General features: G+C 35.5%; 1 long non-coding RNA gene across 3 annotated transcripts in view; it reads left to right on the top strand.

Moving 5' to 3' along the window:
• The window catches only part of LOC129464670 (uncharacterized), a 31,823-nt gene extending 14,447 nt beyond the window's left edge, over nucleotides 1–17,376 (top strand). The window contains exons 2-4 of one of the 3 annotated variants that reach the window (XR_008651654.2): nucleotides 6,546–6,612; nucleotides 7,009–7,134; nucleotides 16,819–17,376. This is a non-coding gene — a long non-coding RNA (uncharacterized lncRNA). Of the gene's footprint in view, nucleotides 1–2,835; nucleotides 2,926–6,545; nucleotides 6,613–7,008; nucleotides 7,135–16,818 lie in introns of those variants that run through there. The other 2 variants (XR_008651655.2, XR_008651656.1) reach the window with 2 other exon arrangements.
• The last annotated feature ends 444 nt before the right edge of the window (nucleotides 17,377–17,820 follow it).

Raw genomic sequence — 17,820 nt, 5'->3', positions numbered from 1 at the left:
ATTTAGAATAATTATAATATGTCTTCTTGTTTAATTGAACTCTTTATCATTATGCAATGCCCTTGATTATCTTTTTCCTTTTAGTGTTGTTGGTTTAAAGTCTGTTTAATCTGATATAAAATGACAACCTCTCCTCTTTTTTGGCTTTCCATTTGCATAAGAGAATTTTCTCCAATCCTTTACTTTGAGCTTGTGGCCATCATTATGTATGAGATGTGTCCCTTCAACACAGCAGAGAGATGGGTCTTCTTTTTCTTTTTTTTTTAATCTAACTTGCCATTCTGTGTCTTTTAAGATATTCAAGGATAATATTGATATGTGATGTTTTAATCCTATTATTATGTTATTAGTTGATTGCTTTGTAGTTTCTACTGCATAGTTGCTTTATAGGGCCTGTGGACCATGTGCTAGTGGGTTAGGTGTGTTTTGTGGTAGCTGGTATCGTCCTGTTATATCCTTGCTTAGAACTCCCTTATGGATGTCTTCTAAGGTTGGTTTAGTGGTAACACTTCCCTTAATGATTGTTTGTGTGGAAAAGATTTTATGTCTCCCTTTATGAAGCTCAGTACGGAAGGATATGAAATTCTTAGTTGGAATTTATTTTCTTTTAGAATGGTCCCTGGCTTGTAAGACTTTTGCTGGGAAGTCCACTGTTAGCCTGAAGAGGCTCCATATATTATCTGTATATTATCTGACCGATTTCTCCAGCTGCATTTAAGCCTTTTTCTTTCGCATCGACCTTGGACATTCTGGTGACTAAATACCTTGGTGATGCATGTTTTTAATAGTATCTCACAGGGTTTTCTGGATTTATTATATTTGGATGTCTACCTCTCTAGCAAGATAAAAAAAATTTTTTTAGATGATTCCCTTAAATATATTTCCAGGTTATTTCCCTTTTCTTCCTCTCTCTCAAGAATGCTGGTAATTCTTAAGTTTGCTTACTTTACATAATCCCATATTTCTTGAATATTTTGTTTATTTTTAAAAATTGCTTTCCTTTTATTTTTGTCAGACTGTTTTAATTCAAAAGACTAGTCTCCAAACTCTGAAATTCTTTTTGCTGCTTGGTGTAGTTTAATGATAATGATTTAATTGTATTTTGAAATTCCTTAAGTGAGGTTTTCAATTACAGAGGCTATGATTGATTTTTTAAAGATGTTTATCTCTTTCTTCATTTCCTGGATTGCTTTCAAAGTTTCTTTGTGCTGATTTTCAGTCTTGTCTCTGATCTTGTCGAGCTTCCTTGGAGGCCATGCTTCACATTTTCATTAATCATTTCTAAGTTTCCATTTTGGTTGGGACCATTGCGGGAGAGCTGGTGTGATCCTTTGGTGTTGTCACAGCATTTTTTTTTTTTTTTCATGGTGCCAGAATTCTTCTGCTGATTCCTTCACATTTGTAGACACTGGCACTTCTAATTTTTGTAACGATTTTTGTGTGAATCGAATTTGTTTCTTTATTTCTCCCTGATTTTTTTTTCTTTTCATTTCCCCCCTTCCTAAGGTGTGTGACTGTAGAGAATTCTGGGTAGGGTCTTTAGGATTTGCTTCTGCTCTTCTGTTGGCAGGTTTTATATTGAGCTGTGCAGTACAACCTACAGGACAGTAGATGATGCTTATGGGTAAGAAGTTGGCTGTGGCCTATGTGGCTGTATGTATACTTGATCCTTGTTCACCAGCAGAAGTTCTCTATTGCTTCAGACAATGGGGTAACCTGTGAAGTGCATAGTGGTCTGAGCTCCCTGCTGAGTCTGGAGGTGAGGCATGATAGGTGATATGGTTTGTCTGTGCCCCCATCCAAATCTCATCTTGAATTGTAGCTCCCACAGTTCCCATGTATCATGGGAGGTACCCAGTGGGAGGTAATTGAATCATGAGGGCAGATCTTTCCTGTGCTGTTCTCATGAGAGTGAATAAGTCTCACAAGATCTGATGGTTTTATAAAGAGTAGTTCCCCTGCACAAGTTCTGTCTCTTTGCCTGCCACCATGTATGTAAGATGTGAATTTTCTCCTGCTTGCCTTCCACTGTAGGGAGACCCCCTTGAAACTATCGCTACAGAATAAAAGATGAAATGCTCCTGATTATTGTAAATATAAAATTGCATGCAGGATTGTGTAAAGACAGTGTCAGGTTGGGCTGCCAGAATGAGCCAACAGCGTGTGATGTTCTTCCTCCTGCAGAGAGCCTATGAACGGATGTGCAGTCAAGGAGGTTTCACATCACCAAGATTCCTATCCCAGAAAAGTAGATGTTCATAGCTTTGGGAATGGAATGTGACCTTGTGGAGAGCTTATAAATGGACCCACGAGGGGCGCCTGTTCATATGGATAAGATAGGGCTATAAACGCCCTTACCTTGCCACGGCTCTTCTAGGCATCTTTAGGGTTAACAATCCCTTCTGAGAATTTCTGGTCTAACTAGTTGTCTAGCTTCACATCTTGTTTCTATTGATTGTTTGTAAACAGCTTTTGCTGCAACTGTTACTGCTGATTGATATCTTGATTATCATAGGTTATGGAAAGACTGTGTTTCTGTTTTAAGGTTCTGTTAGAAATTACTGATGTACACAGTATATTGTAAATTCTTATCTCTGTATACTGTACTTGAGCCTACCGATGTTATGTTAAAGAATTATTTCATCCCCATGTGACCATCTCACCTCACAATCAAATGACCCTAAATCCCTCACTAACCTACCCCCGCCCTCACTAAACTTAATAATAAATGCTGGTATATCCAGTGCATTGGCAGCAGCCGTGACCCCCCTGGACCCAGCTTTCACTATCTTGTGCGTGTCTTTTATTTCTTGACCTGCCGATCCACCTGGGAACAAAGACAGAGCCGCGTTGCCTTGCCGGCTGCTGGTCAGATCCTGCAAGATTCCACCATGATTGTGAGGCCTCCCCAGCCCATGTGGAACTGTGAGTCAATTAAATCTCTTTCCTTTCTAAATTACCCAGTCTCAAGTAGTCCTTATCAGCAGCGTGAAAACAGACTAATACAATAGGCATGGCCAGACTAGGAAGGCCCACTTACAGGTCTCCTGATGGCAGGCACAAGCATCAGCACCAAGAAAAAATACACTGAGCAGCCACCAGGCACCTAGAGGTGTGCCTGTTTGTAGAGCTGGCACACCTCCTTGGCCTCACACTGTCTTCATTGAGCGTGGGAGGGGCCTAAACTCCTAATGCAAGTGAGTAGCTACTCCAAGTGTCTGAATATCTATTTGGGTATGGAGCAGAGAAGGCTATGCTGTACCACAATCTATGCCCAGGAAGGGTGGGGCCTCTCAGGCTGCTGATTCAGGCAAGTGGGAGCTCCAGTGCAGGTTGGCATTATCCAATCTGTTGAGAGTATGGATAGAACATAATATAGTACAACAAAAATGAAATACAGGCAACTGTTTTCAATGGTTTTCAAAAGAAAGTGATTGCTTTAAATTATACCACATTGTGATATACCTTTGGAGAGACAAGAAGAAAATAAAAATAGAATGAGAAATGAAGTTAATTAAAATACATGTCACATTAAGATGAACTGATTTAAATCGTAAAACTAATAGAAAAACAATTTCAAAGAAGAAAGAATTTATAGAATATTATATTTATTAACCCAGCCTGAGGAATTTAATAAAAGATGGTCTTTACAATAAAGAGATAGACAAGGGAAACTTGAATATCATAAAAGGTTTTAGTGTGTGATTATATATGAGTCTACAAAGTTAGATTTTTCTAAATGCCAAAATAAATACTACTAAACAAAACAAAATAGCAATTAAAAAGGCGGAGAAAGGGCAAATTTTCTATTTAAGGCTGGGACATTTCATGTTTTCCTTATCTCTGATATCAGAACTCCAGGTTCGTAGTTCTTAGGATTCTGGGACTTAGACCAGTGAGTCACGCAGGTTCTCAGGCCTTTATCCTTGAACTGAATCAAAAAGTAAGAAATTAAAGCATTAGACAGACATTTTTTGATAGTTACCAACAAAGTACTGTATGATATGCCATTGTCTGGATACACCAGTTTATTTATCCGTTCACCTAGTAAAAGACATATTGGTGGCTTCCAAGTTTTGGCAATTATCCATAAAGCTGCTATAAACATCTGTGTCCAGGTTTTTTGGTGGACATAAGTTTTCAAATCCTATGGGTAAATAACAACACCACAATTGCTGAATCACATAATAAACACATGTTTGTAAGAAACTGCCAAATTGTCTTCCAAAATGGTTGTACCATTTTGCATTCTCGGGAGCAATGAGTGAGAGTTCCTGTTGCTGCACATTTTCATCAGCATTTGTTGGCATTCTGGATTTTGCCCATCCTAAAAAGTTTATAGTGACAACCTTTTTGGTTTTGAAAGATACAGTCCAGTTATTTTTAAAAGTAAGTCTGGGTTTCTCTGAGATATTGTCAAAATTCAACTGGGATTGAAAATTTTAGAGGAGAACTCCATAATGTTAAGTGCCCTCTCATTGAATCAAACAGGGGGTATATGGTACCAGTATGAGTTATTATTGGTGATGCTCACATTGATTAGTTAAAGTGGTGTCTTCCAAGTTGCTATACTGAGAGTTATTCTTCTCTTTGCATAATCTATTGATGAGAAATGAGAAACCAAGTACAACCCACACTCAAGGGGAGAGGAATTAATTTCCACCCTCTAGAGGGAAGATTAACCAATAATATGTGCACATGTATTAAAACTACCACATTAATAAATAATTTGGGGTGTTACTTTGAGTCTATGCAATGGCTTTTTTCTTTATAAAGTCTCCCACACTTTTAGCTTTCATCAATGCATTGTGCGTACTATACTTACTACAGTTACATCCTCATGGTGATTTTCTATATTCCTAATTCCTTCTATATTTATAAATTGGGTGTGAGCAATAGATGTCCTTTCCTCCAGATGTAGATACTTCTCAGTATTTATTTTATTATCTACCAGTATGCATGATAAAATAAACTATAGTGCAGAATGATGTCTGGCTTTAAAATAGTACCAAAGTGTTTATTCCAGCTTCCACTTCCATGCCTTTTTACAACTTCTTTCTATGTAGTGAGAAACCTGGCTCCCATGATCTGTAATTTATTTGCTTATTTGCTCAATTCTAGTATGTATACAAACCATTTTTAAAATTACTAGCCCATATTCCTGTGAGAAACAAAGGTACTGATGAATTAGAAGATTTATTTTTATCTTTAACCTTACAGAATGTAGTTAAAATACTCTTTCCAAAGTTGTAAGTTCGGCTCCTTTTTATTATTTTCTGTTGCTTATGGTTTTACCTTTACAGAATGCCAGCTAACGGAATCACACAGTAAATAGCTTTTGTGGCTTTGTTCTTTCACTTATCTAAATGCTGTTATGATCCATTCATGTTGACACATAAATCAATAATGAGATCTTTTCTATTGCCTAGTGATGTTTCCTTGTATGGATGTACCACAATTTATACAAATGTCCTTCAGCTGTTGAAGGACATTTAGGTTATTTCCAGTTTTTGGTCATTATAATTAAGGCTGCTACAAATACTCTCATAATTTTTGGTGTGCATATAGTTTCTAGTTCACTTGGATGAAAATCTGGAGGTGCAAGTCCTCAGTCTTATGATAAACATATGTTTGTGTGTGTGTGTGTTGTGTGTCTGTGTGTGTGTATAAGCTTTCCTTTAAAAAGTTGTCAAATTATTTTCTAAATTGACAGTGACATTTTTAACTGAAACAAAACATAAGTGAGAATTTGTGTTGCTCTATAATCTCACGATATTTTATACTGTCAGTATTTTGTTGTTGGTTGTTGTTGTTGTTTTACTTTGTTTTTTCCATTTTAATAAGGTTTATATAGTATCTTAGTGTGATTTGATTTTGTATTTTCTTAATGACTAATGATGCTGAGCATAATTTCCAATATTTATTTTCTACATAAATATCATTCTTGTTGAAATGTCTCTTCAGATAGTCTATTCATTTATTATTTGGCTTGTTGTTTTGTTATTGTTGGGGTTTGTCTGAGTTTTGTTTTTTTTAATAGTCTAGATATGTGTTTTATAAGATACATAATTTGCAAATATTTTTCCCAGTATATAGCCTCTTTTTAAATGTAACACTTTCTTTTAAAGGGCATGAGCACTAAAATTTAAGGTTTTAGATTTGATAAAATTATGTTATACATTAAAAGCTCTTAAACTAGAAAACATTTTTTTTCTTATGGATAATGCTTTTGAAGTAATAACTTGTCAAATTCAATATCATACAGACCATTTCTTATAACTTCTTATACAATTTTTATAGTTGTATATTTTATACTTATGTTTATGATGAATTTTGAGTTCAGTATAAACTGTGAGGTATAAGTTAAGGATGTTTGTTTTTTGTTTTATATTTTCTTATTTATTGCACATAACTCTCTGAATTTTAGTAAAGTTATTCCATCTCTATTTTGTTAAATTGTATTTGCAACTTTGTCATAAATGTGTTCACTATATGTGCTTGGGTGTATTTCTGGGGTCTTTGTTTTAGTTCCTTTTGATTTATAGATCTATCCATTCCCCAGTGCCATAGATTTAACTATAGTAACTGTATATGAAGACCTGCAGAAGGACAGTGAGTGTCCTGAAAATTATTTTTTTTGGTAGAATTATTTTTGCTATTTTAGTTTCTTTACCTTCCCAGATATATACTTTAGAATTAGTTATTCACACCCTTGAAAATATTGCAGCAATTTTGAACAGGATTTCATTAATCCTCTGGATCAAATTGGAGATAATTGACATATTAGTAATCTTGTATTTTTCTATCCACAAATATGGTATATTTCTGTATTTATTTAAATCCTCAGAGTTCTTTTTAAATATTGTGTAAAGATGTATTATATATTTTTTCTTACAAGATTTGTAGAATGAATAAGTGAAGACATCTGAGTTTGGGAAAATTTTTAGCTAAAAATTCAATTTCATTAATAATTATAGGACAACTCACGTTATCTATTTTTTTGTTAAGTTCTCTTAGGGAGAGGGAGGAGCAGGATGGTGGAATAGGAGGCTCCACTGATCATCCTCCCTGCAAGGACACCAATTTATCAACTATCTACACAGAAAAGACATCTTCATAAGAACCAAAGATCAGGTGAGCCCTCATAGTACCTGGTTTTAACTATATATCACTGAAAGAGGAATTGAAAAGATAGAATAAATAGTCTTGAATGGTGGATGCCACCCCTCCCTCACACCTTGGAAGAAGAGGCATGGTGCAGAGAGCCTGTCTCTGGGTGGCAGGGGAGGGAGAACATGGCAATTGTGAGGCACTCCTGTTATGAACATAGCAATTGTGAGGCAGTGCTATTCTGTTAGAGCAGAAATGAAAACCAGACCAAACTGAACTAATGCATGTCTACAAATGGAGCATTTAAACCAACCCTAGCCAAAGGGGAATCACCAATCCCAGCAGTCTGAACTTGAGTTCTGAAAAACCTCACTACCAAGGGCCAAAGTGCCCTGGGTCTCTAAGTAAACTTGAAAGGCAATCTAGGCCACAAGGACTGCAACTCTGATGTGCTAATGTGAGTCTTAGGGCTGAAATGGGCCCAGAGACAGTGAACTGGGTGTGTGTGGGGGACACGTGACCTACTGAGACATCAGCTAGAGCAGCTAAGAGAGTATTCATTTCACTCCTACATTAACCCAAAACTACACAGCTCATGGCTCCAAAAAGAGACCCCTTCTTTCTGCTTGAGAAAAAGAGAGAAAAGAGTGAGGAGGACTTGTCTTGCATGTTGAATACCAGCTGGGCCACGGTAGGATAGGACACTAGTCAGAGTCATGAGATATCTCTTTTCAGGCCCTAGTTCCCAGATGACATTTCTAGAACACACTGGGCCAGAAGGGAACCTGCAGCCTTGAAGAGAAGGACATAGTCCTGGCAGCATTTATCCCCTTCTAACTGAAGAGCCCTTGGGACCTGAACAATCAGCAGCAATAAACAGGTACTATGTCAAGGGCCTTGGGTGAACCTCTGAGACTTGCTCACTTCAGTTGAGTATCAGTACATTCCCAGCTGTTGTGGCTATGAGGAAAAGCTTCTTCTGCTTGAGAAAAGCAGAGGAAAAAGTAAAGGGGACTTTGTCTTGCACCTTTGGTACCAGCATAGCTACAGGATGGTAGAGCATCAAGTGGGATCTTGGGGTCCTTGATTTCAGGAATTGACTCTTGGACAGTATCTCTAGATCTTCCATGGGCCACAGGGGAGCCCACTGCCCTGAAGAATGAGTCCCAGGCCAGGCAGCATTTATCACAAGCTGACTTAAGAGCCCTTGAGACTTTAGGGAACATTGACAGTAGTCTGGTAGAATTCCTCATAATCTGGGGTGGCAGTGGCTACGGGGGAGGGAAAAGTGGAAGGGCCTGTGTCTTGTGGTTTGAGTGCCAACTCAGCCACAGTACAATAGAACACCAGATAGACTTCTAAGATTTTAACTGCAGTCCCTGACACCCAGATGGCACCTCCGGAACCACCTGGGCCCTGGGGATACTTGCTACCCTGAAGAGAACACAGGCCTGGATGGCTTTGCCACCTGCTGATTGTAGAGCCATAAGGCCTTGAGCAAACATAGGTAGTGGCCAGGGAATGGTTACAGCAGGCCTTGGCCGAGACCCAGTGTTGTGCTAGATTTAGGTTTGACCCTGCACAGTCATAGTGGTGGTTACCACAAGGGTGCTTCTGTCACTCTACCTCCAGCTTTAGGTGGCTCAGAAGAGAGAGGGAGAGAGAGAGAGAGAGAGACTCCACTTGTTTGTGAGGAAGTAAGGGAATGGAACAAGAGTCTTTACCTGGTAATCCAGAGAATTCTCCTGGATTTTGTCCACTATCATCAAGGCATTACCTCTACAAAACTGTGAGGACCACAGCATTACTGGGATTAAGGTGTCCTCTAAAGCAGATACAGCTTAGATCACAACACCCAAATCATTTCAAATATCCAGAAAGCCATCTGAAGAAGGAAAGGTATAAACAAGCCCAGATAGTGAAGACTACAATAAATACCTAATTCTTCAGTGCCCAGACACTGAAGAGGATCTACTAGCATCAACACCATCCAGGAAAACATCACCTCACTAAATTAACTAAATAAGAAACGAGAGACCAATCTTGAAGAAACAGAGATACATGACCTTTCAAACAAAGAATTCAAAATAGCTGTATTGAGGAAGCTCAAATAAATTCAATATAACACAGAGAAGTAATTCAGAATTATATCAGATAAATTTATTAAAGAGATTGAAATAAATGAAAAAAAAAGCAGAAATTTTGGAGCTAATATATGCAACTGCCATACTGACAAATGGATCAGAATATTTTAATGGCAGAATTGATAAAGCAGAAAAAACAATTGGGGAGCTTGAGGAGCAGCTATTTGAAAATACACAGTCAGAGGAGACAAAAAAAGAATAAAAAATAATGAGGGACACCTACAGAATCTAGAAAACAGCCTCAAAAGGGCAAATCTAAGGGTTATTGGTCTCAAAGAAGAAGTAGGGAAAAAGGAGTAGAAAGTTTAGGTAAAGTGATAACAGAGAATTGCTAAACCTAGAGAAAGATATTAATATCCAGAAACAAGAAGGTTATAGACACCAAGCAGATATAACTCAAAAAAGATTACCTTAACGCATTTAATAATCAAACTCTCAAAGATCTAAGATAAAGAAAAGGCCCTAAAAGCAGCAAGAGAACAGACACAAATAACATACAATGGAGCTCCGATACGTCTGGCAGCAGACTTTTCAGTGGAAACCTGACAGGCTAGGAGAGAGTAGGATAATTTTCTCCTTTAAAGTGTTGAAGGAAGAAACGTTTACCCTAGAATAATATATCTGGTGAAAAAATCCTCAAAACATGAAAGGGAAATAAAGACTTTCCAGGACAAACAAAAGCTGAGGGATTTCATCAACACCTGACCTGTCCTACAAGAAATTCTAAAGGTAGTATTTTAGTTAGAAACAAAAGGACGTTAATGAGCAGTAAGTAATCACCTGGAAGTACACTGGTAACAGTAAGTATACAGAAAAACACAGACTATTACAACACTATAGGTGTGGTCTGTAGACTAATCTTAAGTGGAAAGATCAAATGATGAACCAATCAAAAATAATAAATATGCCAACTTTTCAAGACATAGACAGTATAAGAAGATATAATTAGAAACAACGAAATGTTAAAAAGTTGGGGGGATAAAGTTAAGGCAAATAATTTTTACTAGTTTCCTTTTTGCTTGCTTAAAGTTTGTTTATGCAAACAACATTATCAGGTTAAAATAATAGGTTATAAGATAGTATTTGCAAGCCTCATGATAACTGCAAGCCAAGAAACATACAATGAATACAGAAAAAAAAAATCAAGAAAAAGTTGATTCCATATTTTTGCAATTGGGATTTTTGCTGCAATAAATATACACATGCAAGTGTGTTTTTGATATAATGATTTTTTTTTTTTTTCATTGAGTAGATACCCAGTAGTGGGATTGCTAGGTTGAACGGCGGATCTTTCAGTTCTTTGAGAAATCTTCATACTGTTTCTCATAGAGGCTGTACTAATTTACATTTCCACTAGCAGTGGAAAAGCACTCCCTTTTCACCATATCTCTAAGAACATCTATTTTTTTTTACTTTTTAATAATGGCCATTCTGGCTGAAGTAAGATGGTATCTTATTGTAGTTTTAATTAGCAATTTCCTGATGATTAGTGATGTTGAGCATATTTTCATGTGTTTCTTTGCCATTTGTATATCCTCTTTTGAAAAATGTCTATTCATGTAATTTATCCACTTTTTAATCGGATTATTTATTTTTCCTTGCTGATTTGTTTGAGTTTCTTGAAGACTCTAGATATAAGTTCTTTGTCCAATGCATAGTTTGCAAATATTTTCTCCCATTCTGTAAGTTGTCTGTTTACTCTGTGGATTATTTGTTTTGCTCTGCAGAGCTTTCTAGTTCAATTAGGTCTCACTTATTTATTTTTTATTTTGTTGCATTTGCTTTTGGGGTCTTAATGTAATAATTTACATAATTACTTTTTCCTCTAAGCACTAGTTTATCTTAAGCTCCAGAGGTTTAAAATATTGTATTTTACTTTTATTTGCATCAAACTAATTTTTAATTTTTCTTGACGTGCCCCCTTTGACCTATGAGTTACTTTGGAGTGAATAATTTAATTTCTAACTATTTAAGAATTTTCTAGATATGTTTCGGTTGTTGATTCCTATTAATTTTTGTTGTTGACTAAAAATTAATTCATATGATTTAATTTCCATTAAATTTTCCAGGATTTGTTCTATTGCTACTAATATGAACTATTTGGATCAATGTTCCTTGTACACTTTAGAAGATTGTGTATTCTTTTGTTGTTTGTGGAGTGTTCTATGAATGTCAGTGTGGTCAAATTTGCCAATGATTATGTCTAGATTGCTATAAACTTACTGATTTTCTCCCTACTTCTTCTGTCAATTACTGATAAAAGAGTATGGAAATCTCCAACTGTTATTATGGATACATCTATATCATTAATCATAACTTTAATATGCATCATTTATAAAGCTCTGTTCAAGACCATCCTGGCCAACATGGTGAAACCCCATCTGTACTAAAAATAGAAAAATTAGCTGGGCATGGTGTTGTGCACCTGTAGTCCCAGCTACTTGGGAGACTGAGGCAGCAGAATCTCTTGAACCTGGGAAGCAGAAGTTGCCTACAAGTAGGTCAAATAGGTCAAATTCCTCTATATCTAAAGTCACCATGCAAGCCCACAATTGGCCTTTAGCAATTCATTGAATTGCTGATTTGATCTTCTCACCAGCTTATATGTTGTCTGGCAGCATCTGCTCCAGCAAGCAAGCCCTCAGGTCTTGTAATTCCCAGCAGGTGCCTGTCTCTCCACAGATTGTAGGTTAGCTGTTTGCCTCCAGCCTCAGTTTCTGATGGATCCCAGAAAGTGAACTGATTTTCTTTTGTCCAAATTTCTTTCTTGTTGTAATGGTAAGAATAATGCTCTTGCTTGTTCTTTGCATGTCTGAGGTAAAAAATAATAATAAATAATAATAATAATAATAACTCCAGTCAACTAAATTCTGAAAGCAGAAAAATGATTTTATATCTCTAGTGGGCTGTACTGTAAGAACAAACATAACTGCAAATAAATACTAAACTTCAATAGTAGGTTTATTTTTAGAAGTAGTATTGGAGTTATTATTTTGAATTTATTCTATGAGCACAATATTAAATAAGTAAATATATTAATGTTAGTAAGAACCAAGATTTCTATTGTAAGATAAAATTAATACAAATAATTTTAAAAATAAAGGAAAAATTTTGCAATGTTAAATCTGAATTGGAAATGTCAATGTGAACTCAGATATTTATACGTATAAATGTAAATATATAGATATTTTTTCTAATTCTATCCAATGATGTATTTGAAATACAATTATCTAATCCAGATATTTGTTTCTAAATACAATTATTTTTCTAAGAGTTACTTAACTATTATAAAAGTAGTTTACTTCTAGTTGTGTGCAGGAAAATACATCGACTCAGAGAATCTTGCTTAGCTAGAAAGCAGGGAGGTGTTCAAAAACTAATGAGGTAATATCTAAAAGTAAAATAAACTGTAATTTGAAAAATCATCATCTTGTGACCACTAAACTAATATTTAGGCAAGAACTATGATGTATTCAAAATTATTTGGTAAGAAGTCACTGGAGAATAGGACAAACACATTGTCTCAAAATACTGTCCCACAGGTTGCTTAAAAATTGTATTTATAAAGCAACAATATACCTTTAAAATAGAAATATCCGTAGTTTACCGACTTAAATGATCAAATTTTGCATCAACAATTTTGGAACAATCTATGTGCCCCCTGACACAACACAATGAAAGAACACTATACCATCTACATTTTATTTTTGTCAGAAAATGTTTAATGTAAAACTGATCATTAGTAAATAATTTTACACATCTAGAATATGATTTGATTAATTATACAAAATAATGGACTTCAAGCCTCAAAAAATCAGTATCTTGAGAAGACTCATGGGCAATGTTCTAGCTGTGAAGAGATTAAAAGGGCAATAAATAAATACAACTTGTAACATTACCTGGGTGAGAAATTTTTTTAAGACCATAAAAACCACTTTTAGGGTAATTGAGAAGATTTGAGTGTGGATTTAGAAGTGGTGATGACAGAATTTAACTGAAATGTTAGAGGTGTGATACTGTGATTATATAGGAAGTTTTTCTTATTCTACGAAGGCACATGCTGAAGTATACAAAATGAAATATAATACCTGCAAATTACTTACAAAACACCATACACACACATATACATATGGGCATTATATATGCACGAGTGTGGTATTAAAAGTTAAAGTTTACAAATGGTGACTCTGGCTTAAGAGTAAATGCTTGGCCATGGCCCTATTCTTTAGATTTTGTATAAAGATAAAAATTCTCCAAAAAAGTCTGGGAGATAAAAATCTGTAAAATATGCACAATGAAATGAAAACAAGATAATTGTGATTAAATGACAAATGTATTGTACAGAATACCACTTTTTCCACAAAGAGAGTAAACATGGTACCCCTAAAGTAAATGAATATTGGAATAGTTATTTATATATGTGCTATGTGTTTGGGCATATTTATTTTTGTTTTTTAAATAATGAAAACAGTGCACGTACATGTTTACAAAACAATGTATTCCGATGAATAGTCACATTCTCTATCCCCACTTCTCATGATCTTAGTCTTGTTCTACAGAAGTAAGTAATTTTAACCATTTCTGTTTTAATTTTTCTTCTACTATTTCTACTGTGATACCCCTAGAATGTGAATTCTTATGGTTCTATTTAGCTTTAGCTGAATACGTAAGTCAGAAGATCTAAAAATACCTTTAATTCCTTAAACATGGCAACCATTACATTATCAGCGAGATTTAAAAATATAATTGTTTTTCTGCATGGGCACATAAGCAGAGGACTCAAAGTTAGAAGGTAACGGGGATTAACATGCAAGATAAATAATACAAAAGCTGTGACTGGTGTGAAATTAGCCCATAAGCTACAGTGTGTACATTGAAAATGACTTCTCAGAGAACGTCCTCATTAAATTATTTACAGATTCAGTGGTAAAAAGTGCAGCACAAGTTTAAGATGTTTAAATGATTAATAATAATATTAATACCCAAATAGCATTTATCAGTGACTTTTTAAATTCCTAGTTTCTCTTTCTCTTTCTGTTCTAGCCAACCTCTGTCAAATAAATTTTCAAAGTCTCTCTACTAAAGAACTCAGCTGGCCTCAGTTTCTGAGCACAGTAACTCCAACAAACAAGTTTTATCAGAAATTATCAATCCTCTATGTATTCATTCAGAATTTCATCCCTGCCTTGCAAATTGCCATGTATTGTGCTAAGGCAATAGTTCCCCATGTGTGGCCTCTGGGATTATGCGGGAAACTGTCAGAAATGCGAATTTCATGGGCTCATTCCGAATAAACTGAATCAGTAAATCTGGAGATGGGCTCGGCAATCTACACTGTAACAAGCCATTTGTATGATTCTGATGTACAAAAGATAATTAGCAGCATGTTACTAAAGAAGACTATATGTATATGTTCACATATCTATATCTCTATATATCTGAAGAAGAGTGTGTGGAGTGTGTGTGTGTGTGTGTGTGTGTGTGAAGAAAATGGCCAATTCTAACCTGAAGGAAATATGGTTTCTTCATGGAAAATATGATGCTTTTAAGCCAATTCATGACCTGGACTTGGCCACATGAGGAATTTTGTTACCTATGCAATTTTTCAATAAACTTGAGTATAGCCAAACATTGACTGCAGACTTCAGAGCTGGCCTTCATTCTGGGTCACATAATTTAGTGATGAAAATCTATTTCGGGTTACCTCTGTTTCAGCAGGGATCAAAGACTTACTCTGACTTCAGTGTGTGGTGTGGCCTTGCCCTCTTGTTTCTCTTGTGCTTGCTTCATTCCTTTTGCAGGTTCCCTCCTTGGTCATACTACTTATGGAAATGGTGAGTGGTGGTGACTGCCCAAGACTTTCCTGCTATCTAGTTTCCCAAAGCTGAGTCCCAACAACAATTTGAATTTGTCAAAGCTCCTACTTTGTTACAGAATTGAAGGAAATGACCTGCACACCCTATCCTTAATTCCCACAATATACTTGAGATTTGATTTCTAGTAAATGTTACACTAGAAATGGAATTCAGATTTTTGAACTTCCAAAATGTGTACTCATTCTCTACTTTTCCTTATAAGTTTTGATGACTTTTTAGCCTATACCTTTTAATGTGTTTCTTTCTCTGTTGCTCTGTCCTCTATATACTATTATATGTAATTTGATTTAAATATTCATTACAGTGTGCATAACACATTGCAAATATGAGTGTGTAAATAAATATCTATATATAATTAAAAACATATTTCATTTTTAAGTGAATTTGTGAATGTATCAGGGTTCTCTGGAAAAACAGAACTGATATAATACATATATGTGTGTGTCTGTGTGTGTGTGTGTGTGTGTGTGTGTGTGTGTATGTATGTATATGAATGTATATGAGAGTGGGCAGAGGAAGGAAAGATTTATTATGAGGACTGGCTCACATGATTAAGCAGGCTGAGACACCCCAAGTTCTGCAGTAGGCAAGCTGGAGAACCAGGAGAGACAATGGTGTTATTTCAATCTCAGTTCGAAGGCCTGCCAACTTAGAGAGATAATGGTGCTGATTCGTTTTCAAAGCGAACAGATTCAAGATCCAGGAAGAACTGATATTTCAGTTCAAGCCTGAAGACAGGAAAAGACTTATGTCCCAACTCAAGATAGGTAGGAAAAGGTCCGTCTTTCTCAGACTTTTTGTTCTATTCAGCTCTTCAACTGACTGAATGAGCCCACCCATACTGAAGCAGAGGGGAGGTAATCTGTTGTACTCAGGCTACTGATTCAAACTTTAATTGCATCCAGAAGCATCCTCACAGACACACCGAGAATAATATTTGGTCAAATATCTAGTCACCTTTGGCCAAGCCAAACTGATATATAAAATTAACCTTCACAACACAAAATCAAATACAATTAATCTCTATGTTTGAAAATTCACCAAGAATATCATTACCTTCATTTAAAGAAAATCTTTATAAGCACATATTACTATTTTAACTGCAAAGCTTGCTATAGTCTAGAGAAGAAAATCCTGCACTTCCTGTTTTGTGTTCTAGGCTAAGATGTTTATTTTATACTATTGTAATTTTAAAACTATATCTGGAAGTAGGTCAGTGGAAAATCAGAAGTTCTCTTAAGGATAAATTCATTAAAAGAACAAGCTAATCAATATCCCATTTGTTTCCCACCCCTACTCTCTGAATAACAGGTTTTATGTTCTTTATGAGTTTGTGCATTTTCCTTAACTTCAGTGTTTTATTAAAAAGAAAATATTCAATCTTCAGGTGTTTCTTTGAGCATCAGGTTTTTTTTCTACTCCATTTTAGTTATCTACTAGTTACATAAATATCTGACAAAAATAAAGTTATATTTTTATGATAAAATTAAAATAAAATAAAGTTCCTTTTAAAACAACATGGGGAACAACTCCAGAAATGATTCACATTTATTCTGAGAATATCCTGCCATGTATGGATCTGCCACATGGGATTTTCTTTTTCTCCTGAAACTATCAACTTCATTACTAAACCACTGAGACTGCATTTTTCTGTCTGCCATAGCTCATATTCTTTTTTCTTGTTGCAGAACTCTTACCGACTTTAAAGAAGAGAAGTAAGAAAGGCTTTCTTTAATTCTTGAAAACTGGGGCAGAGGTGCCTTTTCAGCATTTAACAATACAAAGAAGGAGGAAAAAGAAGATCATAGCTAACTTGAAGCAGCAACTGATTGCAGGGGAAAAACTGTTACATCAAATAGGAGCTAGATGCTTTTGGGCTTTGCCTGGTACTGCTCCTTTCCCTCTGGCACAAGCAAAGGAAAAGAGATATATTGCTGTCATTTTATTTTCTGCTGTTATTTAATAGAGACACTCATCCAAGACAAATGGAACTTTATTAGGTAAAAAGTGGTGCAAATGTGAGTCATCTATTCTGTTCTTCTGAAAGGCCTGCCTTTATAGTTACTCTGGATTAATGAAACAATCACTTTATTCTGGGTACTGTTAAAATACCATTACAGTCACAAATTTACTTGTGGATCTTATCTTCTGAGAAGATCTAAGTAATGAAACCAAGAACTGGTGAAGAGGGTAAAAAGATGATATAATATTCTCTCCTCTTGCATATAAGAAATGTTCAATAAATGTTGGCCATATCATTGCTATTATTAGTGTTACCATTTACCACCTTTGAGACCTGTAAGCCATACCAATGCTGCCACCAAACATGCCTGTGTACACAATGGCAAAACAATGACAGGAACAACAACAAAAAAAACCCTGCTCATCTACATTTATACTCATCTAACGTGAAAAGATTCCTCTTGACCCAGTCATAAGAGGACTGATATACTAAGCTTACACCTGAAGTAAATTATAATGTCATTCTCATTCTTCCACCCATAAAATTGCAACACTATGACAATTAAAAGTGTAAACTTTCACTTTCTTTTTTAATACTTCCAAGAATAAGCAAAGGTTTGAAAGTTAGAGAGTCCAAGGATTGAATCTCAGCTCGTGGCCTTACCAAATCTGTGATCTGAATTTAATATACTTAAATATACTTAAATTTAATATACTTAAATTGTGTA

Source organism: Symphalangus syndactylus, chromosome 16, assembly GCF_028878055.3.
Source record: "Symphalangus syndactylus isolate Jambi chromosome 16, NHGRI_mSymSyn1-v2.1_pri, whole genome shotgun sequence".
Taxonomy (NCBI): domain Eukaryota; kingdom Metazoa; phylum Chordata; class Mammalia; order Primates; family Hylobatidae; genus Symphalangus; species Symphalangus syndactylus.
The sequence above is the reverse complement of the archived record's forward strand: the minus strand, read 5'-3'. Positions and strand labels throughout refer to the sequence as shown.